Raw genomic sequence first — 23,585 nt, 5'->3', positions numbered from 1 at the left:
GAGCAGCATGGGGACGTGGGTGACAATGACAGTCCTACATTTTAGTAAGAAACTCAAAATCAATTACCATGGGATCAAAATTAGGTAAGAGCCTAAGGAAACACTGAATAAGGGTCTAAAAACTAGGATATTAGTTGTGATATGCCTCTTAGTAATCAGCTACAAGAAAATGTATCTTGCCAGGGTTGTATTTCTAGTTAACATAGCGTGTGAAAATTAAAGAATTAGCATATTTGTGGCAAATAAAATATTATGCTTTCAAGCAAGTGACTGTCCTTATTTAATGCCCTGCTTTGTATTTGGAGTAGCTGCACAGACGCATCCTATACGTGCTCGGTAGAGCCAGATGAATTATATGTTTAGAATAATTCATCAGATAAATTCATATCCATGAATAATCTGCATTCAGATCATGACCTTTACCAAGCCGTGCTTTTTTCCAGAGCTCAAAGCTTTCAGCTGATGCTGGGAAGCACAGAGCAGCTTTCTTCCCATCTCCCCCAATCCAGTAAGGTCCTCATTTTGATAGCAGGACAGGAAAACGTCAACCCAGGAGATGTTTCAAGCTGGAAAGAAGGATTTTCTGAGCATGTTGCTAAAGCTGGGGAAGCAGTGATGTTTTATGTACTGACAAGGGGTTGGGAACATGGTGACCTTACTGTAGCAAGCTGAGCTGCTGGAGCTGCGGATGGCTGGCAGCAAGCCACGTATCGAGCCTCAGCCTTGCCAGAATGGGCTCTCCCGAGTCGTGCTTGCTTTCACCAACCATGGACTAAGAGCAGAAGTGCAGTCCGCAGGGCAGAAATGATGTGTAGCATGTTGCCTAGCCACATTCACTGAGTCACGTTTGAGCCCTGGGAGAGGTCAGACAGGAGGGAACTGGAGCCTGTCCCCACCTCTGGGCGCTGCTGGCTCTTGTCCCTAAGTCTGGACTGCAGAGGTGAATCCATCCAGGCAGTGGACAGTGCTGGAATTGTGTTAACTTTTGTCACGCAGGTGCTGGACTCTGGGAAACGAGGCAGGACAGTCTGTTCAGGTGACGGAGGTCCACATATGTTTATTCACTGAAACAGCTGGCTGCTTATCCCAGCACTAACCTGATGGGAAAAACACTAATGAAACGGCTCTCTGCTGGTGGCAGCTCTCACTGCGTGAGCAGAACTCATTTTGCACACCTTAGTGCATCGGAGAGAAGAGGATAAAATTGAAATAGTGTCAAACCATGGGCAGAAGCTTAGAGAAATGCAGATTAGTGCTATAGGCAGTTGTAAGCCTTAGCAGGTTTTACTCATCATGCCAAAAATTAATAGCAAATAAAATAGCCCGAAAGCAACAGGCGTGTGAAGTGTCAGGACCAAGAACTGAGCCAGTGAATTCCATTTAGCAAATATTATATCTTAATATTATATAAATTTTGTGTTAGTGATTTTAAAAGTGAACTTTACCATTTTTTTGCATGGAACATTTACATTTGCTTTCAGCTGTTTCACAGAGCTCTCTCAGAAACATCTTGTGAATTCTGCAAGGTTCTTTATTTTCTTCTTGTGTTTAAGACGGCAACTAAAACGTTGTATAAGCCACTGCTGCGGAAGCTGGGTTTCTCCTGTGGCGTGTTTCTTAGATCTTCTGGCTCGTCTGGGTCAGGGAGCCTTCAGAGACTACAAGCCCTGGCATTGTTGTGGCAGAGGCCACAGTTTGCTTAGTTGAAGAGACCTTGATGGTTTGATATACGAGGTCACACGAGGAACTGGTCCTCTTGCAAAATGAGCAGCAAAACTCAATCTTGGGGCTGTAGTCCTGACTTTGCTGTTCCTGCTCTGGATGAAAGCAGTGCCTCGGTTTCCCTTTCCATAAAATGAGATATTAGTAATGATATTTCATGGTAAGATCTTACAAAGTGGATGAGGAGCTCAAAATAAAAGTTGTTATTCTGTAGAAAACGTGTGAAGGAAAACTGAAAGGGTTTAAGCACTCAGCACTGTGTACTATGAGGTTTGTTTGCTTGTTCAAGCTTGTTTGTTCTTTCATCAGGTCATTGAACGGTAGCAAATGAAGAGGGAAGGCTTTATATTTTTTTTTACAAGATATGACTGTTCCTGTATCTTTAACGCATTGACTAGCAGAAGGTTTGTAGGGCAGAAAGCAGCAGCATTGGATTCTTCCTATTAGGGCTTTTATGACTGCTGCAAAATCAAAACCATAACTGAATGAGGTTTTCGTTATTTTCTTCATTCATTTTATGCTGCTGAAGAATTAATGTGAATAATTTTTCCATTCCACCATCTGCTTTAGACTCAGTCTTAAAGGGTTCCCAATGAGGGTGGTACACAAAACCCTTCAAAATTATTCTCTCCGTATTTGCTGCACTCAGCAGTCTGTTAATGTGGCCAGTAGATCTAGGTGATGGGCTTGCATGATTTAGGGAGGATCATTAGGGTTATGATGAGCTATGCGACTGTACTGTTTATTCACAATTAGCGACTTCATTACAATGCTCTCTGTCACAGAAAGGTTTTTGTGTTTTGAGCTTTTACAAAGAGAGTAGTGCCAGAAACATTCATCCGATGAGATTTTCACCTTGGGCTTAGGTGCATAAGCTGTTTCACTGTTTTCTATCTTATTTCTCTTGTAGGTCGGACGGGAAACACTGAGGAGCTCTGGTGAGTTCTCCATAACGTATATGAGGGTAAGTGTATGTCTCCCACTGGCATTAAAAGAGTTACCTGCAAAGAGTTTACATGTCTTTACTGTCAAGTTTCTGTCTCCATGCATTTCCCACTCCTCCTCTCTCTTGGGTAAAATGTTTTTTTGTTTTCAGCCTTTGCCTCTCAGTGTTGAGCTCCACCAAAGCCTCTATTTAAACATCCTCACCACGATGCCTCTCAGTGCAGTGCATGAATGCCCACCTTCCCTTCAAGGAGGAGGACGAGGATTAGAAAGCTAAAGTATTTAACCTGCCTGTCAAACAGAATTATTCATGGCAGGTGAGTGGCTGAGCAGCATCTTGCAAGGTTCCCGTGAATAATACATAGGATGGTCAGTCTTGGCATTGGAGTATTACTCCAACTGTAGAATAATTCACTTGCCTGAAAGGAAAAAGGCACATATCTTCATTTTGTTCATTTTCTGTAAGATATCGGAGTGCAGGGATCCTTCAATCATTGAGCTTGAACAGTTACAGCTCTGCCTGTTGGGGCCAGGCGTTGGGTCTGGTCACGCTGCAGCCTCAGGCAGGGCAGAGGAGCAAAGCCGCGCTCAGCTCTGCCCTGCACAGACCTGGTGGCATCTGAGTCATCGCACGTCCCTTGGCTGTGCCGGCGTGTCGATGTGTGACTATGCCTGCAGTAATGTGTGCAAATAGATTTATTAGTGTGGGTAAAGTTGGGTTGTAATGAGGTTACCGAGCTCTGGGACTGCACCTAACTCATCTCCTAGCATCGTGGGACCAGGGAGAGAGATAAATGTGAGGCTACCCTCATCTCCTCCCTCTGGATTTTGTTTGCAGTTCAGAAGACAGATGGACAGTCGTGTATACAAATATACTCAGATTTTTCCCTGAAGAATGATGTCATTCTCATTTTTTTATGTTCAAGGTAGAATATTATAATGGCACCATTTCCCTCCTTCAAGCGAGAAAATAGTTGAGCAGATCTTCTATTCTTATGAAAAGCCTGTGAATCTATTACTTCTCTGAGAATTAGATTTTTTTTTCCTTGAAAGGGGCTGCTTTCCTCACCTAAAAAAATAAAAGGTAGTATTTCGGCTGAAATACAATTTTTACTATGTTTTGTAATAGAAAGCATAAAAGATTATGTATAGAGAGTTTTAGCTTTATATTTTGAACTGCTGGCATCATATAAATTAAAAACAACAAACAAACAAAAACCCTTCAGTTTTTTAGGTTTATAAACTTTTATTTTTATTTGCCCTTTCCTCAGTGACCCTGCATTGGGTTTTTACTCACTCCGGCAATCTGTATGATGATAAAAGTAAATACAAGCGTGCCTGAAAACTGCATCATCCAGGACTTCATAAACACACACACATCCCTCATGGTATGAAAACTGTGTTTTGATTACTGATTTATTAACGTTAACATAAACAAGTGACAAAAATCTGAATGCAGACTCTGTAAGTCAGACTCTGTCCATTGGCTCATTGGACTTTGGTTAAAAAAAATTGATGCACAGAGATAAAAGAGATTGAGAGCGACGAGTGATCTGAAAAGATCCCATTTACAACAGCAATTTATGAAGGAGGTGGTGGCTGGACAGGTAAATAGAATGAGTGGGTGGATATGGCTTTAACATATGGTCACAAGGGCATTGGAGGGAGACCTTTAATTTCGCATTAGGATTCTTCTTGTATTTGTTAGATAGAACAATATTAACCTTTTGAATTTATTTAGAAACTCATTAGTGCTTTTTCTATAGTCCATTCTTTTCCTGATTATCTCTCCTCATTACAATTCAAATTTCTTTCTGCTACATTTACCACATTGTCCTGCTTTCTCTCATCTCTATTGTTGCTTGGCTTAATTTAGTAAGGTACTGAAAATGAAAGAGGGGGATAGGTTGACACAGCAGCCTTTGTAGTCTTTGGTGTTCATGGAGAGAGACAGAGAGAGAAGAAGGGAGACCCCTCTGAGCTTTACTTCTCCCTCAGGCAGCTTTCCAGGGGTGGGCAGAGCATGGTGGCAGTGGTTTCTATACAAATGTGCGATGCAAACATGGTTCACAGTGGCAGCATCAGAAAAAACCACTTCTTGGGTCTCTCAGTTTGTACCCAAAGCTGCCAGTGGGACACTGGTGTGTTGGGTGAAGGCAGCTTTCTAAACACACGCCTGCAGTAACCTTTGCTTGCTGTGTTGCTTTGGCGTACAGGGGATTGACTTTCCTGCTTTCCCATTTCAGCTGTTGCTCAATCTCAAAGTTTTTATATGGAATTCACTCTAAAATTTCATTGTCCTCCTCACATCCTGGAAACATATGCAACTAATCTCCCTGACTCCTCTTGCATCTTGTTTCTAAGGGTGTTCTAAAAACCCCGTGTGTGCCTTTAGTAGCATTTCTCTTGTGTACTTTTCATCGGTATCATGATAAAATCTGGAAGTTGTGGTAATTGCTCTTGACTTCACGCATCTCCAGTGGAATATGAATTGATGTTTTGGTCGGGGTTTTGTTTTTTTTTTTTTTTTTTGGTAAGAGCCCTGAGGCTGTCCTTATTTTGGAGGAATTCTAATGGGGAGATGATATTTTGACATTTTTTTACCGCGCGTTGCAAAATATTTTCTATTAGGAACATGGCGGTTTTGCTCTTGCCTTTTTTTTCCTTTTAGTACGGTGCTTGTTTCTCAAGAGCGATGCTGCTATATCCCATGTGCTTGCGATTAAAGATGCATATGCTTTTGACAAGAGATGATTAAATACAGCCAGATGATTGTAACCATCCCAGTTGTCGTGCTTCTCTGATTATTGGTGTATTTGAACAGCTCGCAAATGTGAATGAATGTGTTTTCGCAGCAGCTATCGTAAAACAAGGAAGTGCCAGAGTATTTTATTTGAGGCACGGAGGGATTAAGTCACTCTGCAAAGGTTATAGAGGGAGTTTTTGGCAGAGCCACAAAAAGAATCTAAATTTCTGACTTTCTACTCCATTGCTTTAATCATAAAATCATCTTTTCTCTGAATTCTTTTCTGTCTGTGGTAATTATAGTTTTGGCTTGGTTTATGTCCTTTATAACAACCTGTCTTTCACACATCTTGTGAAACTAGAAAAAAAAAAAGAAGAAGATAAAACAATCATAATTTTCCAAGTGTATAATTCTGGACTCCAGCAGAGGCCTAAAACAAGTAAGGTAATTATTCCACTCAGTTCAGCACCATTTGGAAAATAAGGCTACTCTGTGGATTGTATTTTTAAAATAAGATACATGAACTGGAAAAAGTTCAATGAGCAACATGTAAAATAAAATGAATGCTTGCAAACAGCTGAAAGAAAAGGAGCTGGCTGTAAGCCTTTGGCGTTAAGGTGGTTGGAAGAAGACAAAAAAAGCTCAATAATATTGAGGGAAGTTTTTAAATAAAAAAAAAGAAAGATGAGATTTTTTTTTTTTCCCCTTTAGGTCATGGGGGAAATTCCAGGGCCTATTTTTTGAGGCTAAATTAATTCCCGGTGCAAGCTGAAGAATAAAAGAGTTTCCCCAAGGATGAATTTGGCCTGTGGGCAATCACAAGAGGTCAGTTGGGGGAAGCTGCCAAGAGGAGGTGGATCCAGCATAGAATTGTTAACGTCTAGACTAGAAGTGCATTTGTTAGTGATGGTTAATTAACTTGTTCCTGGCAATCAGCCACTGGGGCAGGAGGTGGACTTGATTTACAAGTTGTGATTGCCAAGAAAGTTACCCGTAATTGCCTGTGATCTTGTGGCTTTCTGATTTTCACCTTGGCTTTGTGTTTCCCTGTAAATCTTTTTGTGTGTTCCCCTCTTCACCGCCAGAAGTTCTTTGCTTTGTAGAACACCATTTTCATGTTTATTGCTAATGATGTGATTGAACTTCTGCTCTGGTCTGATTTTGGGTTCCAGTACCCATGGTGACAGGAAAACACTAGCCTATAGCTATAGGCAAGAAGAGGAAAGTTACCTATGATTGTGGAAGGAGTGCAGCGCCGTTACCTGTGGCTGAGGAGAGCACAACGCACTTGTATATGTGCTGCAGGACACCCTCACAGTATTTATTTCTAATTCTAAATAGCTTAGAGGTGCTAACAGGCCTGCAGGGTTGGCTTCCACTTCCTTTCTCCAGGCAACATTTCACTTTGATTGCAGTTCCAGTTTTTATCCTATAAGGTCTGAACACCCTCTGCTGCTCAGCAAGCATCATCACTGAGATGCTGCTCGGTTGTCTGAGGATGATGTAGGGGCTACCAAACAGGACCAGTGTTGCTGGAGGATCACATGTTGCCCACACCATCCTCCTGCTCTTGGTGGTGCGTCAAACCACAGATATGATGGAGCAGAAAGAATAATGTAGGCTTGGAGTCACCACACAGAAGGAACCAGCCAAAGGCTGAAATGATCTTCTGTTTAATTAGAGGTATGACTGCAGGTAAAGGAAGGTAGATTGCACAAAGCACATGTAGTACAGAGCCAGAAGCTGAAGATCAAGAGGAAAGCAAGGTTGGGTTTATTACTCTGTGTTCCTGGATGCAGAAAAGTGGCGGAAGTTGCCGTGCTGCAAGCATCCAGTTGGCCAGCCTTGGAATGTTACTTACTTTTAAATGAAGCAAATCAGAAAGGAAGGAATATGCAATAGTCTTAATTAATATTTTACTATTTCCCATACACAGAATTGAAAGACAAGGCTGAGAAATCCTGAATGCCTTAGTGGGTCTTTCTAGCAACAGATTTACTGCTGGTAGGAAAGAAATGATATGAGTAGGATCTCAGATTATAGTTCAGCCTGTGGCACAGGCATCAAGAAATTCCTGGGGGGCTTAATGCTGGAGTGGTTTTCAGGAAGAGAGTTGCTGGATCCATGATGAAGTTGTTAGGTTTGGGGCGTTTTGGGGGAAAATGGTGCATTTTGATGGGGGTGTGTCCACTTTCTAAAGAGAGAGTGATATCAAACCAGTGAGAGGGGACCGATTGCAGATGCAGGGAGATACTGAGGGGATTGGGTTGCTGAAATGGGGAGGAATAAAAGCAAGAGAGTGACATTAGCATATAATTCCTGACAGTTGTTGCAGCACATAATAACTTCAATTTAAAAGCTTCTCATTTCCCTCACTTTGTGCCTTATTAAGTCTCCAACCTATATTTAATGATGAGAATATTACTTTTTGCTTCCCTAACTCTATGCCTGCAACTGATCTACATAACCTGCTAGATCACCACTTGGATTTCAGAAGCAGATGGGGGCTCTCGCTGCGTCCTGAGAGACACAAAATTATAACTCTAAGGGTGCATGTGTTATTTTGTTCCCTTTTTTCCCTTCTGGTACCAGCAGGGTAACAAAAGAATAAAAAAATATTTGGCTTGTTGCATCTTGGATATTGATGTTGTGTTTCCAGGGGCGTTTCCAGCGAGCTGGGCAGGTTTCCACTCAAATACCTCTCAATTTCTTTTACTTTGCATGGCAAGTCCTGCATCCAGGACTAAGGCCACTTTGCTGCACGGACTCTCTTAGCCAGGAACCAGTTGAGTAGCACTGTGGGCAGTCCAGCCAAGCAGGCAGTGATAAGGAGTGACTCCTTGGGGTTTCTCAGACTCTTACTGGGAAGAAAAAGTCTAGCTCTAAATACAGTTAGTATCTTTTGAGCTCATAGGTTGTGTTAGGGCAGTGTCCAGTCCTAACACCGTCCAGTTAGTCCTGCTAGGTGCATACCATCACCTTGAGAAGTTCTGCTCCTGGTAAGCTTAATTATCTGCAATTTCCACATTTAAAAAAGAAGAAAAAATATGTATTCTATGTTTCTAAGAAGCTATATATCCAATTGATTGTTTTGTGAAACAGTTTTCGTAAAGATTGAACTTGGAAAATGCCTCTTTCGGCAAATTTGTTTTAAATCAATAGGCTACTCATGTTTCACATAGTCTGGACATTTCTACCCCTGATGCATTGTTCAGCGCCAACTCCTCCTTTCATTTTCATGTCTGTAGTTGTGCTGCAGATCTTTTCCAGAATATTTTTTTTTTCAGCATGACTCATCCAGCTTCATAAGAGAATGTGCAGCTTGTTCAAACTATTCTAAATCTATTTATTCAGGCAAATATTTGGACATGTAAAACAGTAGTAAAGTGCTACGATGTCTATCAGGGCAGGAGAGCACACAAAACCTTTGCAATTGTATGTTTCTCCCTGGTGTGTTTTATCAGGAGGTATTAATTGGCAAAGAGCAATGTAGAAATTTGATTCATACACATACGCACACACACACGGTGAATGAAAGCTTTATACAGGTTGGAGCTCCATTTTCTCAGTGCTAAATTTAGTTTGCACAGGCTCACTGTTTTATCAGATGCTTCACCATAAAGACTCTTTGAGGTTAGGTAGCTGCAGGTAGGTCTCTCTCTTCCGTGTCACTGGTTCAGTCTTTAAAAGCCAAGAGTTGCCATGAGGTGATGTAACGGATTCCTCAAAAGCAGCTGGTGTCACAGCTGAATATTTCAAGTTCTTATATTTCATCTAGAATAGATTAGGTGTCTGAAACTTACATCTGAAGAGGATTTCTAGTGCAGTTGCTGATCAGTCTTGTTCCTTAGCATGACTGAAAAGCCCTTAGAACAAGTGTCCCCGCTGCGCTTAAGCCTTTCCTGCAGCAGGATGGGCATCATGCCCACAAAAGAAACATCTGGGAAGAAATGGCAAGGTTTTGGGGGCTCGTCAGAAATTCTAGTTTAAATTTTGCTCAAGTTCAGCTCAATAGGTCTTGATAATTTCCCATTCTCTTCAATGAAGAGACTTCAAGAGAGGCTCCTCCTGTCCCAAGGGGGAGACTGGCCTTTCTTTTCTGGAGACTTGTTCTCTGAACAGTTGCCATGGTCTAATAGAGCCCAAGTAGGGTAATGGGATCTATAAATTGCTGTGTAAGTGGCTAGGAATTTGGCAAGATTTCCTTGCTGCCAGGGCCACAGATAGGGAAGACTGGGTTTTGTTCTTTTTTTTTTGGCTTTAAACTTTTGGCTGCCTGGATTCATATTTTTCTTAGTGATTCTGTTAATGAAGATAGAGGCCTTAATTCTTATGTTGCTTTTTATTTGCATTTTTATTTCAGTTAGTCTCATTTCCTTGTTGCTGAAGGCCATTAGTGAGGAGCTGGATGACTTGTCTAGGTTTCTGATTTTTGTAGTTTTTCCAAAGCTCTATACATAATAAATCAGACACCCTTTTTTGCTTCTGCAATTAACTAATCCGCAATGTAACAGGAGCTGTAGAATTGATTGAAGACATCAAGTTTTAAGCCTTAAGAACAAAATGCAAAGGAAGAAACATTTATGGTGATGATTTCCAAAACTGTTGTCCTTGTTCTTAGAAATGTAGCCACATAATTCGGATGAATAAAAGATTTTGTTGCTGCGTCACTCCCCAGTTGATCCTAACCTGTGCTTGAAATGAACTTCTCATGTGGCATATCCATCTCTGCAGCACACATGCCTTCATCTTTCTGTTCAGCTTGCCTACAGATGACAAATCTCTTTGCTTCCCTAAAGGTAAAATGTAGTCCAGCAGCAAAACCAGCAGACACGTTGTCTGACATGGGTATCTTGTCTTCTTAGTCACAGTTGTTCCGTGGAAAGACCCTGTATGTTTTTCCTTTATGAAGATCTCTCAGACTCATCACTTTACCCTCCTTCCCTCATTAAAGAAGACTGAAGTAAAGGAAGGTTGAAGAACCTTTCTCAGAAACATCTCTGAAGTTGCTGAGGCGCTGAGTCACGATGGTGAACCTCACAATGAGCTGCGTTTCAACAAGAAACTGAGCTCAGTTTGACCTATTTCTTAAAAAAGAATTGGAAATCCCTCTCTTTGGGATTTTTCTAATGGGCTGTGTTGGCACAGCATCATGAAAACAAAGTTGGATACCTTGTTCCCTCTGTGCCCACAATGTATTCCTAGGGATCTGGTTTAGTAGTGGGCAGGTGCGGTTGGACTCGATAATCTCAAAGGTCTTTTCCAACCAATTACACGATTCTTTGAACTCAAAGGTCAGAAACTGCTTCTACTAAACTAAAACTTGTTTTCTTTAAAATATGCTTGTCATTTATATGATTAAAATAGTTTCACGCCATGGGCCAGGTATTATGTGGTTCATGCTTTCTGGTACTTCTGTTCCTTGCTGACTCGAACTTAAACTCATTCTACTGTTCAGAGAGTGAGCTTTTGCAGTTCTGCTCTGCAAAGTTATGCTACAGAGACATCCTGCTCACAGCCTCGGGCATGTAAAACTCCTTGAAATCAACCCTTGCAGAAGGGTGAAATCTGCATGGAAAGAGTGAGGTTCATGTCAGCATCCGTATTCTTTTTTGCACAGACCCTTCAGTGGATACCGCCTGTCACTGAAAGCTATTTGGGTACATCAGCTTCTCCAAGGACAGGCTGAGAGAGTTGGGGTTGTTCAGCCTGGAGAAGAAAAGGCTCTGGGGAGACCTTAGAGCAGCTTTCAGCACTGAAAGGGGCTCTGGGAAAGCTGGGGGGGACTGTTGATCAGGGAGTGCAGGATGAGAGATAATGGTTTTAAGCTGAAAGAGAGGAGATTTAGATGAGACAGTAAGAAGATTTTTTTTTTCCTGTCAGAGTGGTGAGGCACTAGCACAGCTTGCCCAGCAATCTCTTGGCTGCCCCATCCCTGGAGGTGTTCCAGGCCAGGCTGGATGGGGCTTTGAGAAACCTCATCCAGTGGAAGGTGTCCCTGCCCATGGCAGGGGGGGTGGAACTTGATAGCCTTTAAGGTCCCTTCCAAACCAAACTATCCTATGATTCTGTGATTAGGTGGGAAGAGGCAGCTTCTTTAGTGTCCTGAACACTGCCCACAGTGAACTGGTGGAACAAGAGATTTTCTATTTCTTTACAAAGAGACAATTTATCTAAGTTCGTATGGCCAAAAATCACAATACTCACTAACTGCAGACATTTTTGTACAACATTCTTCCACATCACTGCAGGCTGAGTGCTGGAATCCTCCTTTCCTCCAAGGGGAGAAAGAACATTGGAAGCTGTGTAATTGTTTCCCAGCTCCCATGTACACCAGCAAAATATCACCTTCAGCGGAACATTGGAGATCGTTAAAAGAATACATTTTTTTCAAAGATAAAAGATTTTATACCTCTTCACAGAATGTAAAATTATCTATTGAATAAAGTATTAACTGTCAGTAGAAGTACAAACATAGCTTTAAAAGTATGTAAGGATGCTGGAATTTAGAAATTAGCTGGTAATGTAGGATATCTAAAGCTCTAAAACCACTTAATTAAAACATATTTGTTTGGGGAGGAAAAAATTGTAATTTGAAGTATTCATTTTAATAGATATTTTCTCAACTACATCGAGCCTTGTTGCTATGTGTTGCAAAGAGCTCATGTGTACTGCATTTTCCATTTAGTAAGCAGTGATGTATTTGGTGCTTGTTTACTGCTCTCAGAACCTGCTGCTTTCTAGGCTGAAGTGCAGAGCAGCTTCCACTGAAGGGCTGTTTTACACCTGTGAACGCAATGAACATTGCAGTAAGGACTACTGATGTTCTACTGTTCAAACCCAAAGTAGGAAACAACAACTCAGGGAAAGGGATGGTAAGTTTTGTCTGGTTGTGACAATAAAAAACAACCAGTGACTTAAGCGTTTAACACCTAAAAGGGTGAGGAGAAGGGTCACACTAAATTATTCCTCTGGACTACGCCTAGGTTAATCCCTGTGGTCGGTTCCTGCAGGCTTTCAGTGTATTCAATGTCTTGACCTCTGCCCTTGCACCTCTGGCCCTGCAGATGTAACACAGATGGGAGAGCTGCCCTCTGTAATCTCTGGTGAGGAAAGCATTTGTTTTTACTGTAAGAACAAGCTCTCTCTTAAATCGTCACAGCTTGGGTCAGGAAAGCATAAGGCTCTGTTTCCTTGGGAGCTGTTTCACCTTGTCTTCTGGGAATTAGGTAGGCATTGGTCATAGCTTTGCTGGGACCTCTCTTTGCCCTTTCCAAATAAATGGCTTTGGAAGAGGAGGGCAGGGCTTCGAGACTTGGAAGGGATGAGGCACTCTCTGGCCAACCTCTAGTTGGGATGACTGATTTACAGAGCTAGAGGAAAGCTCCTAGGAAACCATCTACCATTGCTAAGTGAGAGGTCAGTTTATCTCATTTCACTTTAGGTCTGCTGGGCCACAGACTTGCTCCCTGGAGGTTAGAGCAGCCTGTGGAGGCTGTGCCAGAGGGGAACACAGGCGTGCTGTCATGTGCAGGTTAGAGCGAGATTGGGCTCTCCACCCCATCTCACCAGTTTGTTGGGAAGCATCCATTAAAAACCATCATATTAACGAGACAGGTTTTTTACGCTGCTCTCCTCATTGTGAAAGAAATGATAGAAATCCTGCTTAAGCAGATGAGAAGGTCGAAAGGCCATAGCCTCTTCCACATCAGAGCAGTGTTATTGGCAGGAGAGGGCACCTTACCTGATCTCTTACCGCAGTGATGGAACTGCAGCAGGAATGATGGACAGTGTGAATGTAATCCTTCTTGACAAAATTGCTTGTCTGGATGTTTTACTAATGAAAGGAGAACTTACATGAGCATGTGGAAACCAGTGGGAGTTTATTGCTATTGACTTGGAAAGACTGGGATTTTACCCTGTGGTTCTTCATTTTTTTCTGGTTTTCACTGTCTTTTCTACCTGTTTTCACTGATTGTCTTCACTGTGCACTATTTTCATTTTGTATGGAGAATATTTTCTCGTATCAGGTCCAGAGCAGCTAAGGACTACTCCAAGGTAATCTGTCAAAGAAGTTTATTTCAGAGATGGGAACTGTTGGTGTGCTTGAACAATGGGAACTCTGACAGTATTTGTTCCCCTGCCCTTTCTTTACCAGATTTCCAACATATGTGCTGGATTTCTGAGTTAGTCATGTGGAGCTGACAGATGTTTGGCTTTTATTTCTGTGCAAATCTGCTTTTGGAAACTGCATTGGAACAGTCTCTACAAAAGCAACGCTGCATTTCATTCTTGGAGCGATAGAGGTGGTTCCAGTCCCAAAGCCCAGAGTCAGGGCTGGGCTGCCCTCTGCTTAGGGGTCCTTGGGGGTCGAGGTTTCCACTGCCAATCCATCTCTCATTTGGCACTCACCTTTGGAAAAGGGGATGAAGGCATGTTGAAAAGAAATAACACAATATCTTCCTAGTGACCTGCCATTAACCTCTATGTCTTTTTGTAGCTTAAAGCAATATTGTACATGAAAAAAAAACAGAGCAAATACTATCCAAAGGCTGTCAAACACTGTTGTTCTTTATCGGCTCAGATCACTGTTGCCTGCGGCTGTCTGAATCATTATTCTTGCTAAAGTGTAATGACGATTTTCTTTCTTTGAGTGTGAAAACTTTACGCTTGTAAGACTCACGCATGAAGGACCAAAAGGCATTCAGTTTGGCTGCACAGTAAAATAGTTTAGTGTTTTCATTGCTTCATTACCTTATGCTGGTTGTTATAAACCAGCTTTATCACAGCTAGTGCTGCTGCTAAAAATCTACGCCTGGGTCTCTGTATACTGTCGTGTACTGCAAAATGTACAGTCTGTATCAATTGTTGCTGAATGCTGGCAACAGCCGGCATGTAAAACACCCCACATTTTCCTCTCCTCCAATTCATGTTACTAAATTTGTGTTGGGTGGGTGTTTGTCTGTGTTTTACCAGTATAGCAACTTTGACAGCATCTAACAGGACAACTGGAAGCATCAGGGATGCAATAAGATTGTAGAATCACAGAATAGTTTGGGCTGGAAGGGACCTTAAAGATCATCCAGTTCCAACCCCCTGCCATGGACAGGGATATCCCACTGGCTCAGGCTGCCCAAGGCCCATCCAACCTGGCCTGGAACCCCTCCAGGGATGGGGCAGCCACAACTTCCCTGGGCAACTTGGGCCAGTGTCTCACCACTCTCATAGTAAAGAAATTCCTCCTTATGTCAAGGCTAAATCTGCCCCTCTCAGTTTATACCCATTGCCCCTCGTCCTATCCCCACAAGCCCTTGTAAACAGCCCCTCCCCAGCTTTCCTGTAGCCCCTTCAGATCATTATAAGGTCTCCTCGGAGCCTTCTCTTCCTCAGGCTGAACAACTCCAACTCTCTCAGCCTGTCCTTGTATAGGAGGTACTCCAGCTCTCAGATCATCTTTGTAGCCTCCTCTGGACCCATTCCAACAGCTCCATATCCTTCTTATGTTGAGAATTCCAGAACTGGACACAGTATTCCAAAGGAGGTCTCACAAGTGAGGAATAGAGGGGCAGAACCACTTCCCTCTCCCTGCTGGCCACGCTGCTTTGGATGCAGCCCAGGGGGAGCATGATTAGAGACACAGCAAACTAAAACTCAAAGTGGAGTGGGATTGAGCAATGCACCTCTCATGGGCCTGTCCTTCTGGCAAGCAGGGCAGCAATCTTTCTTTTCCAATCCCGGCTAAGATGCATTCCTCTGCAGGACTGACTGCACTGGCTCAATACATCACAGTCGTCTCCCATTCTTGGAGATAGGCTTCGTTGCTTTGGTTCTGTGTAGCTAGTGAGGTTAAGTACTACAGTAAGGTGATGTTTGTAGGGAGAGATAAAACCTTTTATTAGGTGAAGAGAAATGGACAGGGGAAAAAAAATATGTATTTTTGGGAGTGTATAAGCCTATCGCTGTTGTAAGCAGCAAGCTGTCCTCCAGGACATGGTTATCCCTCACGATGCAGAGCTGGGAGATTGACAGGTAACAGCATCCCACTCGGTAAAAGTTTCTGCAGATTCAGTGTCAATAGCGTCTAGCTTGCTTTCCCTGAGATCATTTTTCCTTAGCTCCTTTTTTTTAACTTCAGTTTTAAAAATGGTCGGAAAATTAGATTTTATTGATGGAAGAATTGCACATAAGCCTTTGCTTTCACCTACGTTTTCAATGGAAATAAGTCTGCTGCAACCTAACTTCTTTTTCTGGTGGTGCTAATCCTTTTTGGGTTGGTTATTCAATGCAAACTGAAAAATAATAACAATTTCACGAAAACCATGGGCTGTCCCTGAACATGACCTTATGTAGAAAATACTCTTTTCTTGGGGGAGGGAGGGAAACTGGAAAACATTCAGCCTGTCTCAAATTGATTTTTGCCTTTTCTAAAATTTGGTTCTGGGTCTGTATCAAATCCCTTGTTTTTTTCTGTGCCCCCTTCCTCCCCATCTGCCATGGTCTAACAGGAGATAAATCTCTAAGCTCTTTTCTATTGCTTACTATCCTGTAAGTCTTCTGCTCTCACTGAATGACCGATACTATACATCTCCTTCTATAACACACTAAAAGTACCGCTTATACTTTTTTTCACAGAATCCCTTTTGACTGGTGTCAGATACAGAAACACTAACAAAATAAACCTCAACGATGAAAAAAAGACCCCGTGGCTCTGTCATCTGCAAAGATAAGATCCTTTCGCAGCAGAGATGGTTGCTTTGGCTTCTTTTTCCCTTCCAGCCACTTTTTGGTCTCTCTCCTAAGCTGAAGCAGCTCTGCTTTGTGTGCGACAGGACAAAGGTTGGATCATCCTGTGTTTTCCTCTACTGTGTTTTCTAGTCCAAACTTCTCCCTAAGCAAGTGGATCTGGGTAATGTGTTTCACACTCCAGGATACGCCTTGGACCATGGCATTCTTGGAGAATGCCAAGCTCTTGCCTGGTATCAGGAGAGGCCTTGGTCCTTTGTGAGACTGGAATTTTGCTGTGGTTTGCCCTGTTCTGTGTCAGTCTGCCAAGGACCTGTGAGTTAGGCTGGTGCTTTCCAGCAATCAGCACTGTTGCCACCAGCCTGCATGTAGCAACATCCAGACATCCCATTGCCTAATTGGAGCAGCATGATCTGCTCTAGTCACTAGACTGAGATGCTCAAAATTGCCATTTCAAGGAGCTTATGTTCCTAATTGTTGAATTGTCGAAGGTAACTGCCAGTATCTGACCTAAATGTCTAATGCAGGTTAAAGCTTAAGCTGTGAAGGTCCTTGGTTTTCCCAGGGAGCCTGTCTCCTGTTGGCACACTCCATGGAAACCATGCCAGCTTGTGGTGGGACAAACCATGGTCACAGTGCCTGTGTTCTTGTGTGCAGTTGAGAATCCGATGAAGTTATGACTACATACAAGGAGTAGGAAGCTTTTTTTTTTTCTTCATTAACTCCTCCTAAGTGCAGAACTGCACTTGAAAGTTATCTTCTTTGCTTGCATCTCCCATGGGAAGATGAACTCCCAACACAGCGTGACTTTAGCTGGGGCAGTACCATGAACCCAAGTGCCTTGTGCTGGCTCCTGAAAGCACCTTGGCTGTATCAACCAGACCTAGTTTCAGTGCACAGCACAGCCTCGGAGAGTTAAGAGACTTTTAATATCCCAAAGCTGGTGAGTGAGCCTTCCTCCAAGGAAAGTCATTGCAACTTTCAGAGCTACCATTTGGCGGCACCAACTCTCCTGGATTTCCAATGAACCTGGTTCATTTTTATCTGTCCTCAGCACATCCACCTGCTACCAGAGGCACTGAGAGACACTGTTAGTGTGGGGAATGGAATGCAAAGGGAAAGGGAAAAAAGCATTCAATTCCCGTCAGGTAGATGCAAACTCAATTTTCCTCCTTCCCTCTCCTGCCTCCTGGAGAACATACGTTATGTAGAAGGTGACCTTTTGTCTCCTTCTTCCCCACCCGAGCTGAGAGAGATTCGGCTGACACATCCGATGACAGATAGATACCAGCATGAGCAAATTGTGCTTGAACTTGCTCCAGAGAAAATTGTTACAAGGCGAGCACAGGCTCGGCTGCATTAGGGAGAGCACAGATCATAGTCAAATGTTTGTGTCATTTGCAAACGCCACTGTGAGGGGACATAGAGAGATGAACAGATGAGCATTTTGAACTCTAAAGGTTACTGTAAAGAACGTGAAATTGGGCTCTGTGTTTAACTTTTGAAGAATATTCTCCATTTAGGGAAAGTTCAGATGAAATCAGATTAATCCCTACCACCTGGATTTGGTTTTTTTCATCTTCTGGACTTTTTTTTGTGGTTTGATTTTATTTAAAGTTGATTTCTTGCCTTTTTTCTCCCCACAGGAAGTTCTGAAATCTTGATGTTCATCAAAGCTTTAGTTAATGTATGTGCTGAGTCTTCATGGTAGAAATTAGGGAGACTAGATACGAAAGCATTTTAAAGCTGTAGAAATTGTTTATGAGAATAAGACTCTGTTCATAAATCCCAGATGCAGAAAAAGAAATTTATATGCAAGAACTTTGAAAGCATAGCCTTGCCTATCTAAATAGCACTTCCAGGCTTATCTGCATGAAAGGCCCCAGTACTTCATTAGCTCACGAACTCATCACAATTTAATGAAGAACTGTGTGTTCTGGCCACCTCCATCAGTCTGCCTCTCTGGTGTGAACAAACTCATTGTTTTTCTGAGGATACACAAATCTGAACCCTGTTGAACTCCACTTTCAGGGCAGTGAGGACTTCCTTCCAGGCATCTTATTTTAAGATGTGAAGAATATTTGGGGATTAAATACACACCATATTAGTGATCTGTCTCTCAAACTGTCATGACAATACCATGCCTCTCCATCCTTTGTCCTTAGCAACGCAACCATTTATGGGACTGCCATAGATGGGGACCATAAATGAGACTGAGCTTTAGCTCAGTCATCCTTCAGGATGTTCAGAGATGCAGCTTTGCTCCTTCCACCAGACGCCTTTTGATACCTGTTCAGGCCATGCCTATTAAAAAACTGGACTCAGCAGCCAAGAAGACAGCAAGAGATGGATGGTGCTGGCGTGCAGCCACTTCAGATGTCAGAGGCAAGATCAGCCTGTCGTGGACAGAGACAGACTAATGAAACCTGCAGGACCGGCATGCAATTACCTTGTTTGCCAAACTCATTATAGAGAAGTCACATGTTTCCAGTATTCTGCCCCCCATCTGGGAGACAGAGCTGTCAGCTGGGCCAAATTCTCAGGTAAGGATGGAGTGAATGTTGTTTTGATGAAGCTGGTTTGCTTGGACCAGCTGAGACTAGAGTCTAATCCCTCACATGGTGGCTCATCCCCAGGATAACTGAGCTACATGAGACTGCAGTGACCCTTGCTGTGCTGCTCTGAACCTGTTAGAGCAGCGGTCTGCAGCGCCACTGTCACAGCAGCCCATGTGCCTCATGGTTCAAACCTTGCTGATTCTCAAAACTCATAACGTGCAAGTGTAGGAGCCCAAGCCAAATCTAATCTTATAGCGTTAAACCCAGCAAAATCTATAGCATGAAAAAAAGCCTTTTTGTCTGAACAAAGAAACACATCAGTATATGGATTATTTGGGGAAATGCCTGTATTCCAGATACCAGGTATAATTTTGGCCTAGGCACATTGGTCAAAGTCTGGTTACAATTCCTCAGGGAGCTGCTGGGCTATGGCTTAAGGCAGAATCCAAGTGAAAAAACTATTTGTAAGAGCTGACACAAAAAGCTGCAAAAAAGAAACTGTTGATAGTGCCAATCAGTAAGTTTCCAAACCCCAGGACCATGGCTTTGTATTCTTGAAACACATTTACCGACATTTACCCATTAACGCCTTGCCTGGAAATGGGCAGGTGCTTGTCCGCTTGCGTCCCTGCAGCAGATCCAGCTGCTCACAGCATCCTCCTACCAGGTCACATCCACGGTGGTGTGGGCTCGCCCTGACCCACTACCGTTTGGCAGGTGGGAGGCAGGATTTGAATGAGTTTGGAGCCTGGTTCTGGTGAGGGAAATGCAGTTCTAATGGTGAGGTGTGTGGTCTTCTCTTATTAACAGCAGCCTTGGGATTGCTGAGATGGTCCCAGCCACTGATTTTTCCCAGTCTCCAGACAGCAGCCTGGAGCCTGAGCAAGGAGCATGGGGAGCAATGTCAGAGACAGCAAAATGTACTGAAAAATCTTATGGCCGTGAAGGCTTGTTTGTACGACTTGCCCCCGTGATGGGCTGTTATGGGAAATGACACATTGATGTCGAAAGCCTTAAATGTTCCTCCGGCATATTGAGAAAAACTGCATGCTTTTCCTTGGGCTGCTGAAGCAACAGGGAAGAAAACATTTGCTTTCAGCTAATAAAAGCTGATTACAGTTGTTTTGGTTTTGTTTTATTTTGCCGCTGCTGCTGTGGAAAAACAACCCGTCCTGCTGGAGCGCATCAGTGGGCTGCAAGCATGTTTCCCATCATCTCTTAATATCCTTGGGGGCTTTTTTGAATGCATGCTATCTCGTTTCATCCTTGCGATGGTTTTGATGTTGATGCCATGTGCTTGTTGTCCTTTATCCATTCAGGTAGGATGTTGCCACCTAGCACCTGACCTCCTTCAGGTGAGGTCAGAAACTCCATCTGCAGCAGTGAATGATGATGACCCAAAGTTAACATCAGCTCCTTGCACCCAGCAAGGCTCAGGTACTCTCAGGCGACCTCCTGACTGGCTTCTTTCATTTTCACCACTTAATTCCATGTTTATCTGCCAGTTCAGATGAAACCACAGCAGGACGCTACAGGAACCAGACAGGTTTTATTATTCAGCTGTAAAAGGCAGACATGAGAGCTCTCCTCAGAGTCTCAGCATGGAATTTCAGAGGAAAAAAGTGGCCTTATCTTCCTATTTTACTCCTCAAAAGTGCTAACAGTTCAACGTAACACATGCGTAACTTCAAGGAACACTGTACAAGTGAAGTGGGGAATCAACGCTGTCTCCAGATACTTGGAAATGCCTCAATATTATGTGCATGACTTTAAATTACCTTATGCAGTTACACGTGTATGTGGCAACATACAGATTTTTCTGCTCAAGTTTTGCTTTGCTCAAGGCTTAGGTAACCTTGCAATATTTGTCCCTGTTTTTCTCGGTTCTGTCTTCACAGACCTTGTGTGGGATTCAGGTTCACTCCTTCCCAGCTGTCCTTCTCTGTGGCACCTGTGCTCCTTGGTCATGACTGGATTTTATTATTTTTTTTAACAGGCATGTCATACAGTGTCTTGTTTTGTAACTGAGGAACCGAGGCGCAGAAGAGCTGTGAACACTGTCCACTGATTTTTCTTCTTCCAACTTGAAGATCGCTAGGGCTGGTTATTTATTTGTTTATTTACAGCAACGTGGTTTTTTTTCAGTGGATTTTCACAGCTTTCTGAACATTCAACTCTACAAAACTGTCCTTGGGTGTCTCAGACAGTGGGAATAATTTACCAACACACAACCCTGGGAAGTTTTTGCTTCATTTGTCCTATGATTTTGTGGAAAATGACACCAAAGTCCTATGGATAGGAGTCATCTTCCCATCAAAGCCTTGAAGCAAGGGCTTTGGTGTTGATGGTGGTCCCTGATGGCTCCAAGCAGGAATTTGTTGTTTGAACCAGAGGAAGAAATATGGCAATTTTGTCAAAATTTCACTACTGAACCTGCTGGCTTATTCTTATAATGTTTTTGTCTGATTATCTACAAGGTTGGAAAGTTAATCTACTCTGTAATTAATTGTTTGCTTGTTTACCCTTGCTATTCTTCCCTTACTGTTTTGTCTCCAGTGGCAAGGGACTTGGTTCTCTAAGATGAGGCTTCTGTCATTCATTTGAGTTTCTGTTTCTAGATGTTTCATGGCTTATTTGTCTTTGGGAAGGTAGCTCCTAGAGCCCACCCTGGCTACGATAAGCTGTGCCATATCATCACTTTCATTAGGCTGCTAACGCAAGACTTTGTTGGCCATCATTCGTTCTTGTCTGGAGCCAGGTTCTTGCCTGAATTTTGTGCATTTTGTTCCCAGGGGGGACTGGGCTGGGCAGAATTAAGCACATCAAATGGCCTGTAATTTCTGTGATAGCTTGGAATAGCCTATAGATAGCACCCAAGCAGCTTTCAAGCCTATCCAACCTCAGTATCCAGTCTCTTGCCACTGTTCCTTTGCCCCTCCACCTCTGAGCTTGTTTTTCTCATTTATCTTCCCTCACCTGCTTTTCCTGCATCTGGCTTTCAACTGCCCCGGGCTATGATGAGCCACCCCTCATGCCTGCCAGCAATTTTAAAGGATTTCTTGAACATCAGTACAATTTAGGATGCTTTTTTCCAAAAATACCTTTGCTCCAGAAGGACTTCTGTGAGTTGGAAGGCACTGGTGGCACTTTCAAAAGTGCCGATGTAGTGTAGGAGCTCATATCTCAATGAACAGCAGTAACTAGTGGTGCCTTGATCACTTATATGCTATTTAGAATCACTGCCTGTTGTCTTGAAGCAATCCAGGGAAATGATGAAACATCAGTATGCAAGGATTTGCATTTCTCTCCTGTGGTTCAAACCAGAAAATTCTCTGTTTATGTAGACAGTGAAGTTGCTGCATTTGTGGTTGCTGAATGTTTTCTGGTGGATTGGATATGTAGTTTGATGAGAAATATTAACAGAATAAAGATTTGGGGTTGAGTAAAAATGTGGTTTTCTGTTTGCCTGATCAGGAGTTTGAGATGACTGCTTTCAGGACATACCTTTCCTCCTCAGAAGAAACAAAACTTCAAAGCCATTTCTAAAAGCCAGGGTTTCTCTCCAGGACTGCCATGGACCAAGCTGTAGACTATGAGTTATGTGAACATGAAGCTGCTTTAGAACTTCTGTATGATATACTAAACCAGCTTAAAATCTCTCCCTGACCCAACAGCAATCGCACTCCATTGATGAACCGCAGCGTTTCGGGTTGCAAACCAGTGAGAGGGGTGCCTTAATGTCGTGAACAGTCACGGGAAATGTGAGTCATGAAAACCATTGGATAAATTTAAATACATTATTCTACTTCAGAGGAGGAGACCATCTGGGTAAGTAGAAGGATGTGTCTTACCAAGGGAAAAGTGATTTCAAATGACGGAAAAACTGTCCTGAGCCTGAAAAATCTACCAGTCCTGAGACAAAAAGACTGGCTTAGAATAACACTGATTTAATGTTTTCTATGTCAAGAACCCAGCTAAGTATGTTAATACCAGCATGTTAATACTTTTTTTTAAACTGATAAAAGACATCTGCTGGTATCTGCCAGCTTTATGAAAGAGGAAGACCTGGACACTACAAATCCTTTTTAGAGATGTTTAAAAAAGTCCTGTATTTGAACTCCAGATTTCATGGCAGCTCTGCTCTAAACAAAAAGCTGGGAAAGAAATGGGAGGATCTTCCTGCAGCCACATTGCAGTAGGCACAGATAGGCTAGTGAGACCACCTGACTTGTAATTTGGTTTTGAGAGTTAAGGTTCTGGCTCATCCCTGTGGGTTAGGGTTAATGGTTGGGTAGCCAAGTGGCCTCTTGATGGGTGTTCTTCGTCTGTGTTTGCCCAGGACCCACTGCTACAAGATGCGTAGCAAACAGCCTGGTGTTCTGGGTCTCCCTCCTAGCAGTAGCATTGGTTTCAAATAACCATTGGTTTCAAATAACTGGTATGCTAGTAGTATGCTCAAGTAAACTCCAGTCCAACTTTATTAATTTTCACAAAAAGCAGGTCCTGTGTGACAGAATCCCTCCTGGATGCTGGCAGAGATAAGGCTGAGCAGTGGGAGAGTCAGGGGGTAGTGGAGATGTGCCGGCTGACGCAAGTAACGATGATGGAAAGAAGAGTGAGTAGCTCCTGACTTACCCAGAACTGAGCTGTGACTGTGACTGGGAAGATAAAGGCAGTATAAGGGAAAAAATCTGAAGTGAATGACTCACTCTCTCTTGCTGTGTCGATGATTTGATCACCCACAAAATGCATGACAAAAGCACCCTCTGTTGTCATCTCCTATAATCTTCTTGGGAAATGACCTACACGGCTTGCTGGTACCACCACTCCTGGGGCCCAGCAATACAGCAGCCCTTCAGCAAGTCCAACAC

General features: G+C 42.9%; 1 long non-coding RNA gene across 1 annotated transcript; it reads left to right on the top strand.

The window, feature by feature from the left end:
* The first annotated feature begins 3,935 nt into the window (after positions 1-3,935).
* LOC128853858 (uncharacterized) lies at positions 3,936-22,014 on the top strand. The gene is made up of 3 exons (XR_008452663.1): positions 3,936-4,055; positions 17,803-18,699; positions 19,525-22,014. It is a non-coding gene; the product is annotated as an uncharacterized LOC128853858 (long non-coding RNA).
* Positions 22,015-23,585: the final 1,571 nt, after the last annotated feature.

Source organism: Cuculus canorus, chromosome 16 (assembly GCF_017976375.1).
Source record: "Cuculus canorus isolate bCucCan1 chromosome 16, bCucCan1.pri, whole genome shotgun sequence".
NCBI classification, from domain to species: domain Eukaryota; kingdom Metazoa; phylum Chordata; class Aves; order Cuculiformes; family Cuculidae; genus Cuculus; species Cuculus canorus.
Note: the sequence above shows the minus strand (reverse complement) of the source record. Positions and strands in the feature narration are given on the sequence as shown.